The following is an 18,728-nucleotide window of genomic DNA, read 5'->3' as shown; positions in this document are numbered from 1 at the left end:
ACCTCTCAGATTAGCTAAAATGACAGAAAACAATAAGGATAAATAGTGGAGGGGATGTGAAAAAATTGGGACACTAATGCATTGTTGATGGAGTGGTAAAATGATCCAATCATTCTGGAGAGCAATCTGGAATTATGCCCAAAGGGCTATAAAACTGCATACATTTGACACAGCAGTGCCATGATTCAGTTGGTATCCCAAGGAAATCATGAAGGAGGGAAAAGGACCCACAGGTGTCTGTAGTAACTTTGTGGTAGCAAAGAATTGGAAAAGGAGTGGATGCCCATCAATTGGGGATTGGCTGAACAAGTTGTGTTACATGAGAGTAATTAAAAATAATAAACAAGCTAATTATAGAAAGGCCTGGAAAGACTTAGATGAGCTGATGTTGAGAGAAACAAGTAGAACAGGAATACATTGGATACAATAACAGCAAGAATGTGTAATGATCAACTATGAAAGGTTTGGTTCTTCTCAGTAGTTCAGTAATCTGAAGCAATCCCAATAGACTTTGGCTAGAAAATGCCATCTGCATCCAGGAAAAGATCTAAGGGAACTGTAAATCAACACATGCTAGGTTCACTTCTTTTTTTCTGTTTTTTAATCTCTCTTATGGTTTTTTCCTTTTTGCTTTTTCTCTCCCAACATGATTCATAAAGCAATGTATATTTATAATAAATAAACTTACTACAATAAAAAAACATTTCAATGAGAGAAGACAACAATCATGGAAAGCTAAAAAGGGTGGGCAGCATTATGTTATAAAGATGTCCAGGAAGTGGTACAAAGCCCAAATTCTGGACAAAATAAAATGAAAACTCATCTATTAGATTTCAGGGTACCCAAAAAGAGAAATTCTGTTGGGAAGAAGATGGTTTATTGTTGTTCAGTCACATCTGACTCTTCATGACTTCATGGAGCATAGTATACATAGGGTTTCCTTCACAAAGATAGGGATAGTTTGTCATTTCCTTCGCAAGCTCATTTTATAGATGAGGAAACTGAGGCAAAAATGGTTAAGTGAGCCCAGGCTCACACAATTAGTCTGAGAAAGGATTTGAACTCAAGAAAATGAATCTTCCTAACTTCAGGCTCAGCACTCTCTCCACTGTATCGTCTATCTACCTGCCATGAAATATAATAGGCACTTAATTAGGACTTATTTCCTTTCCCCTTTAACCCAGTTTACTGAAAGGAAGTTGAAATGGTTCCCTAGTGATATAATGACTGGCTAATGCTCAGTATTATGAATTGATGTAATTATAATAGAGTATTTAAAAGGTCAGAATCAGACCAAAGTCAGAGACTGAGATGTGCAGACTGCTGACTGGCTAACTGGCTGACTGCTGACTGGCAGACTGACTGAGACTGCTGGCACATTCTGGGAGACTAAAGAAGACAATAAAGACTTTGGACTTAAAAAAAAAAAAAATCATTGGATTTCCTGAGACATAATAAGACTACTGCAGGACTTCAAAATCTACATGAATCATTGGATTCCCTGATACATGAAGTAATGGACAATAGATTGGTTTTGGACTATCTCTTGGCTGCTGAAGGATGTGTATGTGTGATTGTTATCTATATGCCCTCTTTCTAGGACTTATGGACATGTATAATTCATCATGTTGATTCATATTGTTTGTTATATCACTACTTGCATGTATAATTCATGTTTGTTACACCACACTGAGCCTATGCCAGCTGTGGAGAGAGCTACAGTTCTCAGGTGAGAGGGGCTTTGCAGTGAGATATCCCACACACCAAGTCTCCTCAAGCAGTCTGTCAGGCTGCTAGTCTGACTTCGGTTTGACTTCCTATCCCCAGTTATTACATACTCTATTACAACTGCATCATTACAGCATAAAGAATATGTGTGAACTAGAGAACCATTACATCACCACGCTAAGTACTAAGTATATGTAAACTAGATAACTATTGTCTCATCAATTCCTCTGAGTTAACACCTGTTTTAAGTACACTTCTCCAGAGTTCTGGCTCTCTACAATTTAGAGTAGAACAAATTTCCAGCAGAATATATTTTGGAAGAATTTCAGAAAAGGTTGGCTACTCTGTCCTGGTTGCAAGCTAGTAGATGAGCAGATTAGTTGTAAGACATCCAACACAAATACAAACGGCTAACAGTGAGCTCTCAACCCCAGAATAACATGGGACCTGGTCATGCCCATTCAGTACTTGAACTTAGTCAGTACTGACCCAGCACAGCCACTGTTGGCTGTAGAAGAAGCTTGAACAATCTCCCCTTTGTCCTAAAAGCAGACCTCAACCTTTTTTAAAAAATGAGCAAAAAAGCAAAAAGAACTCTGACCATAGATAGTTTTTATGGATAAAGAGAAGAACAGACCTCAAACCCTGAGAACACTAAAGGCAGATCATCCAATGGTGATATGAATTGGTCCCCAACTCACAAAACTCTCTTGGAAGAATTCAAAAAGGATCTTATAAGAGAGTTAGAAGAAAAATGGAGAAAGGAAATGAGAACTTTGCAAGAGGGTTTGGAAAAGGAAACACAGATATTATCTGAACAAAACTCCTTAAAATAGATTTAGTGAAATGAAAAAAACAAATGACTCCCTACAAAATAGATTTGACAAAAGAAAAAAGAAAATAACTCCTTGAAAAACAGAATTTGTGAAATAGGAAACAAATCCATTGAACAAAACAATTCATTTAAAAAATCACTTGGCCATATACAAAAGGAAATAAAAAAGAAATAATTCACTAAAAATCAGAACTAAAAAAATGGAAATGAATGTCTCAATGAGACACCAAGAATCAGTCAAATTAAACCCAAAAAAATGAAAAAATAGAAGAAAATGTAAAATACCTCATTGGAAAAACAATTGACCTGGAAAATATATCCAGGAGGGACAATCTAAGAATTCCTAAAGACCATCATGAAAAAAGAGCCTAGATATCATCTTTCAGGAAATCATTAAGGAAAATTGTCCTGCATCCCCCTGATTTCTCAAACTAGTCATTGTCTTTAAAAAGTTAATGTGGCATACCTTTTCCTAGGTAAATTGAAGCTGTTTCTCTTTGTTCACTAATTTCTTTTCTAGATGTTTTCTAACCATTCTTTTAATTATATAATCTAGAATTTTGTTAAGAATTTAATTTGAACTCATCAGTCTCTTAATTTAGAATCTATTCTTTCCCTTCTTTGAAAATTGGGGCAAGAGTTGCTCTTTTCTGTAGTCTTTTCACCACAAAATTTCAAAGATAAATGATAATTAGCAATTAAATCTGCCCTTTTTTCCAGTTCTTAGGAATGTAGTTTGTCTAGATGTATGCCTTAAATTTATTAAGGATATCAAGGTATTTTTTTTATTATTGCCTTATTTCATGTTTCAATTTCCTACTTGTTAGGATTACTAAGTGAGAACTGAGGTTGTCTGGACAGTGACAAGGTGAGAATTCAGGTTTTCTGGACAATTACAAGGTGAGAACTCAGGTTGACTTGATAGAGGGGGCAAGCTCATTGGCTGGGGTGGTTCTTCCCAGAAGCCCTTGCATTATCCCACACCCATTCTCTGGGAGGATAAAAGAGACAGCACTGGGCGCAGAGAGCAGATCGGCCTGGAGAAGGATAAGAGCTGGAGGAGATTCAGAGCCAGGATTCAAGAGAAGACTCTGAATTGCATCAGGCTTGACGGGGCTCTCTGCAGGAAGGGAAGTCACTTCTTTGGACAAGAGTTAACAGCAACTGCCTGGAGACAACGGTTCATTACAGGAAGAAGAATCTGTTGGAGAGATTTGAGTAGAAGACACAGCAGATCTCTTCCCAGAGAGCGATCCAGCAGCTTCTAGAGACGACAGCTCACTATAATTTGGCGCCCAACGTGGGGCAAGGACTTTTGCTTATCCTGACAAGAGGAGCTAGACCAGACCTTCACAATTTGGCGCCCGAACAGGGACAGACACAGTCCTGATTCCAGTGGAAAAGCTTCCAATCTAGATCTCAGTCTCTCTGACCCAGAACCGTGAGTAACGAGGAAACTTTGTTAAAGATTAAGTGAGCGTGCTAATAGATAAATAAGGAACTTAACTTGTTAAGGGCTAAACCAGGAATCTCTTATAGCTGAAATGGGGCAGATGTTAGCTATATTCAATCCCTGGACCTCAGCCGACTCATCCCCAGCCCCAGAAGCAACCTCAGCTCCACCCCCATTCAGGAGTGGTACTATAGAGAGTATAATCAACATAATTGAGGAGCAGAGTTTACTTGTAACCTGGGTACAGATTGCTAAACTCTTGGCTGCATTAAGACACACATCCCCTTGGTTCTTAGAGGAAGAAAAGATAGATGTAGATAAATGGAAGCTAGTGGGATATGAGATGAAAGAATTTCAAGCAAAAAATGGGCCTCGTTCAATTTCTGCAGAAGTATTTTATATCTACAACATAGTTCAATTAGCCTTAAACTATCAAGCAAGTTGTAGGAAAAGGAAAAGTTCTAAAAATGAACAGAGGAGGAAGTGTGAGGAAAAAAGGAAAGATCAAGATCTTTTCCTAGAGCAAGAGGATTTAAATGAGGAATTATGGTATGATTCTCTTGAAGAAGCTTCAACCCTGCCTAGAGAACAGATTATTGACAGGCCCACATCAACCCCACCTTCAGAGATGGAGGAAGAAAGAGGGGAAGAGGCAGAAACACAAACAGAATTGCCTGTGAAGAAGCCTAAGCCTATGACAAGATTAGAAAAAGCATTGGTTAAAGCTAAGAGAGAAGGACAGGATATAAGTGATTTTATACATGCATATCCTGTGATTGAAAATACTGACTCTGTAGGTAAAAAAAGGAGAAGATATGCACCTTTAGATTTGAATAAAATTAAGGATTTGAAAAAAGGTTGTACCCTTTATGGGGCTACATCAGCTTATGTCAAAATGTTACTAGATGGTTTGTCTTATGAAGTCCTAACCCCGAATGATTGGAAATCCATAGCAAGGACATGTCTGGAACCTGGAGAAAATTTATTATGGCTTGCGGAATTTCATGAATTATGTAAAATTCAAGTCAGATGCAATTTGGAAATAGGAGTTAACACACAATTCACTTTTGAGCACTTAGCTGGTGAAGGTCAATATGGAGAGAATTCGGAACAGATTAATTATACCATGACAATATATGAGCAAATTGCTAAGGCTGCAATAAAAGCTTGGGGTGTCCTTCCTGGACAGAAAGATCGTGGAGAGGCTTTCACTAAAATACAGCAAGGTCCCAATGAACCTTTTGCAGATTTTGTGGGACGTTTGCAAACTGCTGTCAAAAGAACTATTGGAGAAAATTCAGCTACAGAAATAATGACCAGACATCTGGCTAAGGAAAATGCCAATGAGATTTGCAAAAGAATTATATGGGGATTAGACAAAGATGCTCCTTTAGAGGAGATCATAAGACGCTGTGCTACAGTGGGAACAAATGCTTTTTACACCCGGACAATGATGAACATGGAAAGACAGGGTCCCTCCTGGCAAGGGCCTTCTAGAGAAACTCGGCGATGTTTTCAATGTGGAAAAATTGGACATCTAAGAGCTCAGTGTAGGTATGGAGATACAGTGAGAAGACAGGGTGAAAGAAGACCTAAAACCCCATGTCCAAAATGCAACAGAGGATTCCATTGGGCATCAGAGTGTAGAATAATTCAGGGAAATGGGATGAGGAGCCCAGGTCCAGGGCCCCAGGCAAAAAAGACTTGGGGCATGATGGCAGCTGATGTTACACCTAAAGAGCCTTTAGAAGGTCAGGACTCTGATTTGATCAACCAGCAGAAAAGTAATCACATGGTAGAAAGGGATTACCCAATCAGTCAACCAAAAGGCAATCAGATTGCAAAAATGGATTACACTTGGGGAGAATACAGGCCTTTTAAACCAACAGGGCTGTGTCCAGTGCAAACAATTCCAATGTAATTGCCAAATGATGAGAAGATATTTAGAAAGTGGTAAATAGAAGGTAATTAGATAGGTTAACTGCCTGGGAGAGAGGGTTTGCTTGTATTTCTTCAGCAGGAAAAGGAATCAGATGGGTGCCAACGAGTCATATTCACCTTGTCCATCAGAGAGAGACAGAAAAAGAGAAAGACCTCAAAATAAAGGAGAAGATCTAAGAAACATCTGACACTGAAAGAGCATGGATAATAAGAAGACTGTTAAAGAACTTTAAAAACCAGCAGGAATCATTGGACTTCCTCACACAAGATGAGACTAATGGACAATGGACTTATGGACATTTATAAATTTTCAATTTATGATTATTTGATTGTTACTTGTCATATACTTCTAGCATGTATTATGTTACTATGTTACTATGTGCTTATGTAATTTATGTAATTATCTGTAATACTTCCCATATTGATGGATTTATGTTTCAAGGTCATTTATGTAATTATCTGTAATACTTCCCATATTGATGGATTTATGTTTCAAGGTCATGACTGTCCTATGTTCTAAATCAAAAGAAAGGGGGAGATGTTAGGATTACTAAGTGAGAACTGAGGTTGTCTGGACAGTGACAAGGTGAGAATTCAGGTTTTCTGGACAATTACAAGGTGAGAACTCAGGTTGACTTGATAGAGGGGGCAAGCTCATTGGCTGGGGTGGTTCTTCCCAGAAGCCCTTGCATTATCCCACACCCATTCTCTGGGAGGATAAAAGAGACAGCACTGGGCGCAGAGAGCAGATCGGCCTGGAGAAGGATAAGAGCTGGAGGAGATTCAGAGCCAGGATTCAAGAGAAGACTCTGAATTGCATCAGGCTTGACGGGGCTCTCTGCAGGAAGGGAAGTCACTTCTTTGGACAAGAGTTAACAGCAACTGCCTGGAGACAATGGTTCATTACAGGAAGAAGAATCTGTTGGAGAGATTTGAGTAGAAGACACAGCAGATCTCTTCCCAGAGAGCGATCCAGCAGCTTCTAGAGACGACAGCTCACTATACCTACTGACCAGTTAGGTCCTGTCTTTCCAGCACAAAAGCAATTTTCTATGCAGAGAAAAGAAAAGCAATAGATACATAAGTGGTTTTCTTTTCTCTATTTTTGTTCATCATTATCCCGTGTTCCTTGACCACTATTGTTATCTTTTCTTTCATCTTCTTTTCTACAACATGAATTTTTTTAAATAAACATTTGTTAGTCTTAATTTTCTTTACTAGCTTAAGATTATTATGAATTTTAGTCTTTCACATAGTATTATTAAAGGAACACAGCAAACTTTTACTTTGTTCCTATTTTCTTTGCATCTTTTAAAAATTAATTAATCGGTGAGTTCTTTGCACAGCCACAAATGTCTCCAGTCAATTCATCTTTTGCCAGCTTATTGGAATTGTTTCTCTTATGTTCTCAAAATTTTATTTTTAAGATTCTCCCATTTTGTCTAACTTCTTTGACAGAATTTTATGTCAGAGGTGACATACTTATCCTTTCTCTAAAGTCTCTGAATTCCATTCTTCCTGGCAAGTGAATTCTTACCAATACTTGTTAGGTGTATCCCATCTCTGGCAAAGAATAATCCACTGCTATTTTAAAGCTATGTTTCAAAAATCCAAATCCTACTCTCATTCTTTTTTCAAAATCTAATGAGTGACAACAAGAGCATAGGAGAACATGGTAGACCAGTGAGACAAAATACTTATCAGGATTATATCAGGGACTCTCCTTATCAAAGACCACCTAGAGAAAAAGGTAACAAGGAAGGCAAAGAGAACCAAAGAGATAAGACCCAGAGTCAACTGCCACTCAAATGTCCATATTTCTGTAACTTCAATTACCAATGGAGACACCTACATAATCCTAAACCACAAGATGGCAAAGAAACAAAAGTAATAGGACTATCACCTAAGAATATTCCTGTTCCTGAGAATGAGTAGAATAGGTGTAAATAAATGCCAGTTTACCTTCTCTACCATCATCCAGTTTAGTCATCATATAAGCAGAAAGAATATTAAATTCTGCCAATAATTTTAAATTGAACAAAACATTTGTAACAGAAATCCTAAGTGCTTGCTTTTGCTTGTGACCATTTAATAAGAATTCTCTACATTATCTATGCAGCTGGAGTTTTTATTATTTTCACCTGAAGAAGTCTGTTTTTGTGAATGACAAACATATTTTTGAAAAATTCCAGTTTCTCAATATACCTTAAAGGTTTTTAAATTGTTTCATATATAATCATGTTGAAATTTTTAAGAATCTCATTTTTAGTTTGTATAAAAATATACCAGATTTTTTAAAATCCATAAGCTGCAAATTGTTATTAAAGATCTTTAATCTTGTTAATAAAGATCTTTAAATAAATAAGTTTTTTAAAAGTTTATTTATGGATTGATTGCCTTAGGGGATACATTCCTCAGGAAGAATCTCCTTATGTTATTGATGTCAGGTTGACAAACAGTCCTCTCACTACCCCATCAATGTGGAGTCACCAACCACCTACTAAATGAATCTTTTGCTTCTGGGCATTACTGAAGGATCTCTTTCCTGACAGCTTCTGATATTTATATCATGTTACTTGAAGCACAAACTATAGTTTCCTCCTCAATAGGTCAATCTATGCCCTTTATGGGAGAACCTCTTATCTATTTCTTAGGTCCAAGTAATCATTTTTTTTTTCTTCTTTGTGTCACATTTTTCTGCTAACAGAGACAAGATTCCCATTCATTTGTTTAGATCATTTTTCTTTAGTTTTATCTTAAAGCCCTTTCTTTAATATATTTCAAGTGACCTGGAATTTTATTATTATGAGAAAATGCAGATACTAATGGAGATCAGCAATGGTTTGTGATATACAGTCTTAAAGAAGAACTAGGAATACTGAGAGATACACATACAGTTCTCTTTCTGTATCACTGCTACCTTTCAACTTCTTCCAGTTTTAAACAAAACAAAATTTCATTCTTTCTATTAACTTGAAAAATAGATTTAGTAATCCCATTTATAGTTTCTTCTAAGATGAAAACCAGTCTCCATTTTGACCATATATAGCTACTTTTTAGCTGTTGCTAAAAAGCAAATATCATTCACTCTAGAAGAGTTTCTCCAAATTCTTTTTGCACTATATTTTTTCTAGAAGCATTATCTTCAGACTATAGGCACTAATTTTGGTAGATCTTGTGGCCATCTTCCATGATAAAATGATATGGTGAACTTTTGCCTATACATATTGCACATTCATTGTTGCAACTTAATGGTATTATATTTATAATTTATTTCTTCTTCCTTTTCTGGGGAGATGAACCAAGATTGTTCAACCTTATTCTGTTGGCAATTAGTAGCTTCCTGCAAAAGGCCAAACTATTTTCTCACATTCACGATAATATATCATTTAATCAAATTGTTGGTCTGATAACTAATATAGGACCAAATTATTGCATGTCTTTGTATCATGTTCAATATGAAAAAATCTATGTATGGCCCAGACTGACAATAATGAAAACTGACAACATCTATAATAGCTACATTTACAATCAGAATCTTAACTCTGGTTAATGAGCTCAAGAACATAAAATAATAAGAATTCAATTATATGTAGATTGCTTTCTCCAGCATATTTTTATGTTGAAATTACCTTTATCCAATTTTATAACAGTTTCACTAAAAAGGAATATGAAATATAAAACAACATGGAGTTGTTTTTTTTTGGGGGGGGAGGGTGTTTCCTTTAATGAGTTCAAGATATTTTCACTAAAGTAGATTTATTATTGTTCATTTTTTTTCCTTTTTTTGTCTCTAGAATTGACCTATGATGTGTTTTATTGTAAATGAGTCAAAATGCTAAATTTTCCTGCATGAAAATTCTTTTCTTAAATATTTCATAAGCAAATGAGAGCCAGAAGGACCTGAGACACTAAGTTCTTAGGAGCATTGATCTAGAACCAGAAGTGACTTCAGAGATCTAGTACAATCCCTCTAATGTACATATCTGGAAACCAAGAACCAAAGAGTCCCCAACAAATTTTTAAACTCAATTTGGCTTCTCTCTACCAGTGTATACACCATTAGGCTATAACATTCTACTGTTAGCGTTCCTGGAGTGAACAAGAGAAAAAGAGCATTAACGTGAATTTCCTGACAATATTTCAGCATCGAATTTCAATTGTTGATTTTTTTTTTAAAGCATGGATGATTGTGAGTTGAATATACCTTTTACTCAAGTCAATTCCAATTGAATCTATAAATATGCATAAGTGTACATTGTGTTGGGCACTGAGAAAGCAAAGACAACAACAACAACAAAAAAAAAATAGCCCCTTTCCTCTAGAAGCTAACATTCTTCTGGGACATGTTATGCCTTTCTTCATAAGAGTTCAGAGTTATGGGGAAGGATTCCAAGAAGATGATGGAGCTGATTAAAAAATTCAAGCTCTCCAGATTTCCTCCATAAACAAAACAAAATTGAAAACTAAATAAGGCAGGGGCAGAACAGAAATCCTGGAACAATGTGGAAACAAAGATTCTCAGGACCTTTCAGCCCCAGGAAGGAAACTTAAGATACATGAAGTGCAAAGGAGAAAGAACCCAACCATAGAAACTTATTATGGGAATAGGGAAGACAAGGGTTAGTCTTCAGAGGAAATCAATGAGGTTTAAAAAAAAAAAAAAAAAAAAAAAAAAAAGCTCTTCTGCCCCAAAGAGTATTGTTAAATGGCTACTTGCCCAGAAAGAATTTATAGAAGAACTCAAAAAAGATTTCAAAAATCAATGAGAGAAATTGAAGAAAAACTAAAAAAAATACAAACTATTCAAGGAAAACAAGATTATGGGGGAAAAAAAAGTCAACCAACTAGAAAAGGAGATCCAAGAGTTTTAAATTAAAAAAAAAAAAAAAAAAACATTTTGAAAATTAGAATTGGGCAAGGGGAAAGCCAGTGAAGTTATAAGAGACCAAGAAATAGCAAAAATATAATCTAAAAATTGAAAAGAATATAAGAGAAAGTAAAACATCTTAAAAGAAAAACAACAGGCCTAGAGAATAGATCAAAAAGAGAAAATGTAAGAATAATTGTACTACCCTAAAACTGTGATCAAAAAAAAGAAACATAACACAATTATACAAGAAATAAAGAAAATTATACTGTTGATCCATTGGCTTGACACATAATCAGCTATGTGAGACGTATCAATCAATAGGAAAAAACCTGAGCATCTTCTTAGTTTCATTTTTACTTATTTCTAATGAAAACTCTTAAGAGTTGGAAAAAAAAACAACCCTGTAAATCATGCACACTCAGAAGCAGAATAAGCTGAGAGAGAAATGCAAAGACCAGGAAACACAGCTGCTATTGTATTTACATAAATTTATATCCTAGCCAGTGAAATGCTTGAAGGAGTTTGAGGCAACTGTCCAGAGAGAATAGAACAATAGAATCTTAGAACCAGAAGGGACCTTTGAAGTCACCTAGCACAACCTCTTCCCCAAAGCATGAATTATTTCTGTGACATCCTTGACAAGTAGTCATCCAGCATCTGTTTGAAGACCTCCAGTGGTATAGACCTCACACCTCACCAAAACAGCCCATTCAATGAATGTTCTGACAGTTCTAATAGGAGGCCTGCATTATGTTAAACCAAAATCTGTTTTCTGGTAAAATTTATCCACCAGGCTTAATTCTTTTCTTTGGAACATAGGGGAAAACACAAAACAAAAATAACCAACTAATAGAATTTCCCTTCTGTGTAAAAAATCCTTCAGATATTTAAAGAGGTGATCACATTCCTACTCTCTTTGACAGAGATTATCATTACCATTTCCTTCAACTAATTCTCAAATAGCATATTACTATTTCTGTACTAATTGTCTGGTTCCATCATCTTTCCTTGAAAGTTACCTAAAAATTTCACAGATTATCATAATAATCTCTTCCTCAGTACTACTTTGCCTTTTAAACAAATTAGGGCCTTCACATGGCCTAAAATAAGATCTATTGTTGATATTCAATCTCTCCTATTAATATGGAAATGGCTATATATATATATATATGTAAATATTTGTTGTAGAGAATTTCAATGAAATTGATACACATGAATATAAGACCAAGATACTACAAAGCCTCTGGGACTGCAGTAGCGTAGGGACTCCCTTAAATAATACAGATTACAATCTATTTGTATATTGATAAAGATCAATAGTGCCATGAAACTTGTGTTCTAAAAAATTCAACAGCTGAGGACCAGCATTTTGCTGATAAGCCTCTCAAAACATAGCTAATCTCTTCCTTTGATGGCAATCTATTAGTGGTCTGGTAATCAAAGAAAGTCATTTTCATCTAGTAAAACCTGCCAGCATCTGTGATACTCTTGCATAGCAAAAGACCATCAGAACAAGAGATATCACGATCCTTCAAAATCTCCATAGCAACAATACTAAACCTAATCTTAAAGAAGAAAGGAGGGAAAGTATAATGGTAAACCCCTAGATGACAGTCAGGAGATCTAGATTCTAATTGTAATTCTGCAATTAACTAATTATGTGATCATGGGCAATTCACATAGTCTTTCCAGTCCTTCATTTCATGAAAGTCTGGTAAAATGAGAGGATTAAACAATTTAAAAGGTCATTTCTAGATTTTATTTTTTTTAATGAAATCTAAAAAAAAAGGAAATTATGTAAGATTTTATCTGTATACATGTGATTGTTAAATGAATAGCTGTTTTCAAATATATTATATGTGTTGTGACCATAGTAAAGAAAAAAAGTCCTTAGAATACCATTTCCTATAATACTGGGGATTCAAAAAACATCAATATTTTGGAGGAATTCCCTGATATTATGTTCAGGAGACTATATGTCTGAATGATGACATTGCCAGGCAAGGATTCTGATTGGTGAGGAGTCTCCTTTCTGATAGGAACTTTAAAAAAAGAGCATAAGGGTTGTTGAAAGTAGGGAGATAGAGATGGAGGTTGCATTCAGCAGAAAAGAAGGAAAAAGATTGTGTGGTTAAATCTGTGATGGCATCCATGAAACATAGAAATAATAATAGAAATAACAACAATACTAATAGGTGATGATGATGGTAGGATTTAAACAATGATTTACATATATAATCAGAAGAAAAAAAATAGAAGCCTGACAGATGTGGAACAAGTTAGACAAAAGCACTCAGTAGGTTATAGCAGATCTCTATGTTATCTACCCAAAGATGAGAAGAATTGGAAAGACTGACTCTTTCTCCCTCTCAATTCCCCATATAAAATAATTTCCCCACCATTGTGTGAGTTTTCTTTGGGAGAAAGTATTTGTTTCTATATGGGCAATGAAATGGGGACTTGAGTTATATATGTTTACTTGAAATGACCCCAAAGCATTCCACACTAAACCTGAAGCAAACAAGAAATTCCAGAGGTAAGGAGGATCCAAGAACCATTTGTAATATTCAAACAATTTCCAACAGTTATAACGATCAACTGCAATAGCTCACAAACTTTGTCTGGTTCTTCTAAACCTGGAGGGCTTGTTTTGATTACAGACCCAGTAAAAATTGTTATATGGGAAATGACTTAAGTTTAGAGAGGCTCATCATCAAAAGATTATTCATCAAGTAGTAAATTTTGGAAGACACAAAAGCTCATGAAATTATCTATTAAGGTCTAGATGAGTTGCAAGCTCTTTAAGTAGAGAATTCCCCATATTCATGATATCCCCGGTCTTCTGAAATATTTGGAGTAAACATGATTGGATATCTGATATTCATCAATTTCATCATAATCCTCTGCAACAACAATTATGTAGGGTCATTTCAAATGCTAATATGAGACTCCCAGCAATTCGTGGGGAAAAAAAGGCTACTTTTTAAAAATAAGTAATAGCTTTTTATTGTCAGTTTCTTGGACTGAGGAATAAAATGACATCATAGAAAATTAGGGCCAAAGGAAAAAAATGTCTGTTTTTGACTTTTCAAACAGAAGGTCTTAAGTACCTTGTTATTCCAGTCAAAAAACGTGACAATATACAGTAATTGCAGCATTTTTTTTCCAGATTGTTAAGCAGCCCAATTTTCAAAGATAGACTTTTTTATAATAACGCTTATACCCCCATTGTCAAGTCTAAAGTAAACATTTTGTGGTTCACTTCAGCACATGGTTTTATCACTAATAATCAAATACCCCCACAAAGGAAAGCTAATATTCCCACCACATTTACTTTTGCCATACTTTTAACAGTCTCTGCTTCAAAGTCTCAGAAGCTAATAGATTGTAATAGATTCCAGTGATACTTAGAAAGACTGCTGGTTAGAAAACTTTTACAATTTCATACAGTGTCTAGCAGTGGGAACTAATCTCATCTTCTTTCACAGTGGAGATCAACCTGAGGTAGGATCAACAACAAGATAGGTTTCCAGATCCCTTAATCTTTAGCAGATTTATGTGTAATCCCTCTGATGTTCAATTCAAGTAAAGCTGTATCTAAGAAGGCAGCTACTTAAAGCATTCTCCTGTCTAAAGTCAGCCAGCTGTCCAGATAATGGAACAGTGAACTTCACTTTGCTTTTAACAATTTTGCTGAAAAATTCCATCCTCCTCACCCTCAATTTTCTATTTCTACTAAACTTACTGCTCTAATGATTTAGTAGTTCTTGTGTCCAAAAAAAAAAAAAAAAAAGTAACTATGGGCCATTTATTTTCAATATTATGGCTCTGCAGCTGTGGGGGGAAAATAATAGAAAGCTAACTTCACTATCATGAGGAGTTTGGAATTAAAATCCTCTCATGCTGTCCATAGCAAGGCTTGACCAAACTATTTTTTCTGTCCAATATTCCAGAAAAAAAATAAATTAAAAATGTTTCAAATAGAAATTCTTCAAACTAAGTACTTCTTTGATATATTTTATTTATCTTTTGTTTTGTCAGTCAGAATGATGGAGTAGATGGTGGCCTCAAATTCAAATAGCTAGGTTCAAATTCTGCCTCTGACACATAAGAAATAGCTATGTGAACCAGAACCAGTCATTTACCCTTTTAGGCAACTATTAACTTTGAAAAATATCTAAATTTTTAAAAAAATTATCTGCACTAGAAAAAAAATAGTTTCGTACTTAGGAATTTACTATACCAATGAAATTACAATTATTCCTTCCATATAGCAAGAGAGGAAGTATCCCCATGATCTGAAAATTTCTTCCAAAAATTTTGGTCCTTGCTTTGTATCAGAGAAGAAATCTGATTTTTTTTTTTTTTTTTTTTTTTTAATGGAATGTACCTTATTGCAAAATTTGGGTTAAGCATTTCATCATAGGCTCAATGTCATCTGCTGGCCTTTGTATGTCATCTGCTCTTCCAAAATTTCTGTTTAATTTCTTATGCTGACCTGCAATATATTGAAAACATGATGAGTAAAATTGTCCTTTGAAAGGGATTACTGTACAGGTTCAATCCCTATCCCTATATGAAAATATTTTAGGAAAACTGAGTTATTTCATATCAAAAGTAGGGAATCTCTGGCCTGTGGGCCTCATACAGCCCATGAAATCATTCACTTAAAGCAATCTCAGGCAATGATGATGAGTTAAAAGCTAAGTAAAATAACCTTACAATTCTTGAGTTCTACAAGTTGATAATTTTGTATTGCCCATAATGTTATAAATATCCAAATGTCCCTTCACAAAAAAAAAAAAAAAAAAAAGGTTCTCCACACCTGATATATGGGTTCAAAACATATACTTTTAAATTATAACTCTTAGAGCTGTAATGGAGTTTAGAGAAAAACTAGTTCAGCCTCCTAGTTTTATTCTTGTATTTATTTATTTTAGTAGATTTTATTGATGCCTTTTATTTTTATATCAGTTATTTCCAGATTACCTGCAAGCCCAAATAAACAAAGTACTAGATCTTCCTTATTACAAAAAAGCCAGTTAAGTAAAACCAACCAATAAAAGGACTGTTTGAAAATGTTTCCACACCATTCTGTTTCTGTATTCTACTATATCTTTATGAAAAAGAGAAAAGTACATTATAACCACTTGTTTCAGTGTGATCATGTTACTCTCCTATTTAATAACCTCCAGTAGTTTCCAATTACTTCCAGAATCAAATAGAAAATCCTTTGTTTGGCTTTTAAAATCCTTATAATCTGTACTCCTCCAATTTTTACAATCTTCTCATACTTTATGATCCTCCAGGTACCATGTAATCCAATTATACTGGCCTCCTTGCTATGGTTCATACTAGATGTTCTATCTTCCCAATTCCATATATTTTCAGTTGTCATCCCCTATATCCAGAATTATCTCACTCCTCATCTCCAAATCTTGGCTTCCCTGATTTCTTTAGGTCTTAACTAAAATCCCACTTTCTTCAAGAAACCTAGCACCCTTTAATGATAGTTCCTTCCCTCTGAGATAATCTCCAGTTTATTTATCCTGTATTTATTGTGCTTGTACATACTTGCTGGCAATTTACCTCCACAATTAGATTATAAAATCCTTGAGTGCAGGAGGGATTGTTTTTGATTTTCTACTGTATCCCAAAACTTTCCATCATGTTTGGAATATTTTATTAAATAGGCACTTAATAAATGCTCTCTACAATCAAGATATTTATTACAATTCTTTAGATTTTAGCTTCCTCTGAGGGATCCTTTCATTTACATTATCATAGTCATTCCATATATTATTCTCCTAGTTCTGCTTTTTTTTTCATTCTGAACACAAGATCATAGATTTAGAAACTTAGAGGCTTATGTTTCTCTGAATTCTTCATATTATTTTGCTCAAAGCAAATATTCCATTATACTCATATACTATAATTTTTTTTGCCATCTCTCAATTGATCTGCACTCATTTTGTTTCCAGTTTTTTATTAATAATTTAGGACCTTCCTTCCTGATATTGCTCTTGTGTACTCAAGAAAATACATACTTTTAACTATAACACTTTAATGTTGCATATAACAAAAACTAGGGACTGTTTTTTTCTTCCAATGTAAGCAATTGTTACCCCAACTGGGATAGTAAGTTGCTAATGGGACAAATGGGGTCTTAAAACAATCCAAACAACTAATATTCAAGTGTCCTGTATAACCTTGAGGAAGTGCTTAATATTGTTGAATCACAATTCTTTCATCAAAAAATAGATAGTGATTTGGGCCCTGAGTTAAATAGGAAGAGAAGATTGAACTGGATCCCATTAGTATATTTCACAGAACTTCAAATGATCTCAGCTGCTTCTTGCCACAAAAGTCCATTTTCTTAACATCAGGATTCTTCCTGTAAGAATCATAGGAAGTTACAGTCTCAAAAGAACAAAATTTCAGATGAACCAGAGGGCACTGAAAACACATATGCTGTGGATAAGATCTCTACAGCCTATTACCAACACTGATACATGTGAAAAGTGCCAGAAAAGTTATCATGCACATGGAAAAGAAGAAAAGGAAGAATGTTAATAATGACAATGATATTTATGTAGTGTCTAAAAACTTGGGAAATGCTCTACAGATGATTCTTACATCCACCCTGTCCAGCTCTTCATGACCCCTCATGAACTCTAATTGACAACTTTTCTGGACAAAGATACTAGAGTAGGTGCCATTTCCTTTTCCAATGGCAAACAAATTAAGTGATCTGCTGAAGGTCACATAGAAGGCTACCTTATTGATTTGTACTCTAAAATCAAGATATTTATTACAATTCTTTAGATTTCAACTTCCCCTTAAGGTTTCCTTTCACTGATATTATCAGAGTCATCCCATAGTTCTTTCTTATTTTTGCTTTTTTCATGGTGAATCCACAAGATTATAGATTTAGAAATAGAAAAAAAATTAGAGGTCATATAACACAAGTTCTCATATTTCTCTGAATTCTTCATATTATTACTTTGTACAAAGAAAAATTCCATTATACTTATATTCTACATATTCCTAACTGATAAAAAGATGGCTACTCATTTGCCAGCAATTTATCTCCGCTCTTAGATTATAAGATCCTTGAAGCCTCATTTGAACTCAGGTCTTCCTCATCCCAAGCCAGCACTCTATCTTCTGAGCCATCTAACCACCTCAAAGGTATATAATACATACACAATTATCCTCAGTCTTTCAAATGAGAATACTGAAATTCAGGGAGATTATGTTTTGCCACATGATCTGGCTAATGTCAGATAGTGGATTAGAACCTTGATAGACCCAATTGCAAGCCTAGTATTCTATGTGGAATGCCATGCTGCATTAATAAACATAGAGAGAGCTGAGGGCTGCCCTGGGAACTATAGAATTCTGAAAAGTACCAGAGAAAAATCCCAGCCCATTAATAGATATCCTAGGGCAGAGATATAGAAAAATATGGACAACAATCATGCAAAATGTGAAGGCATGACTGCCTTGTGATCTAAACCAGTGAAGTAAGTGCCCTTACCAGTGAGGCTATGGATCTGATAAAATATTAATGTGAATAATAATAATTAGCATAAATATAGTGCTTTTAAAGGTTACAAAACACTTTAGAAATGTTATCTCATTTGATCCTTACAACAAACTTGGGAGGTAGATCCTATTATGACATTTTGCAGATGAGAAAATTGAGGGGAACAGACATAAAGGACTCACTCAGAATCACACAATTACTAATTATCTGAAACTTCAGGCCTTCTTGATTCCAAATCCAGTACCCTATCCACGGTGCAATCTAGTTATAGGAAGTATGTAAGGATAAACTGGAATGAAAAGAGGTATGTTTTTAATAATACATATTTTAATAAACCTATATGTGTTAA

At 34.9% G+C, this 18,728-nt stretch overlaps 1 protein-coding gene across 2 annotated transcripts in view; it reads right to left on the bottom strand.

Moving 5' to 3' along the window:
* The window catches only part of LYPD6 (LY6/PLAUR domain containing 6), a 153,956-nt gene that overhangs the window by 63,720 nt on the left and 71,508 nt on the right, over positions 1 to 18,728 (bottom strand). The window contains exon 1 of one of the 2 annotated variants that reach the window (XM_074302198.1): positions 15,221 to 15,339. The exons of the other annotated variant lie outside the window; for it this stretch is intronic. The gene's annotated coding sequence lies outside the window, so the exon portion shown is untranslated. Of the gene's footprint in view, positions 1 to 15,220; positions 15,340 to 18,728 lie in introns of those variants that run through there. 2 annotated transcript variants of the gene reach the window in all.

Source organism: Sminthopsis crassicaudata, chromosome 3, assembly GCF_048593235.1.
Source record: "Sminthopsis crassicaudata isolate SCR6 chromosome 3, ASM4859323v1, whole genome shotgun sequence".
In the NCBI taxonomy this organism is placed as follows: domain Eukaryota; kingdom Metazoa; phylum Chordata; class Mammalia; order Dasyuromorphia; family Dasyuridae; genus Sminthopsis; species Sminthopsis crassicaudata.
The sequence above is the reverse complement of the archived record's forward strand: the minus strand, read 5'-3'. Positions and strand labels throughout refer to the sequence as shown.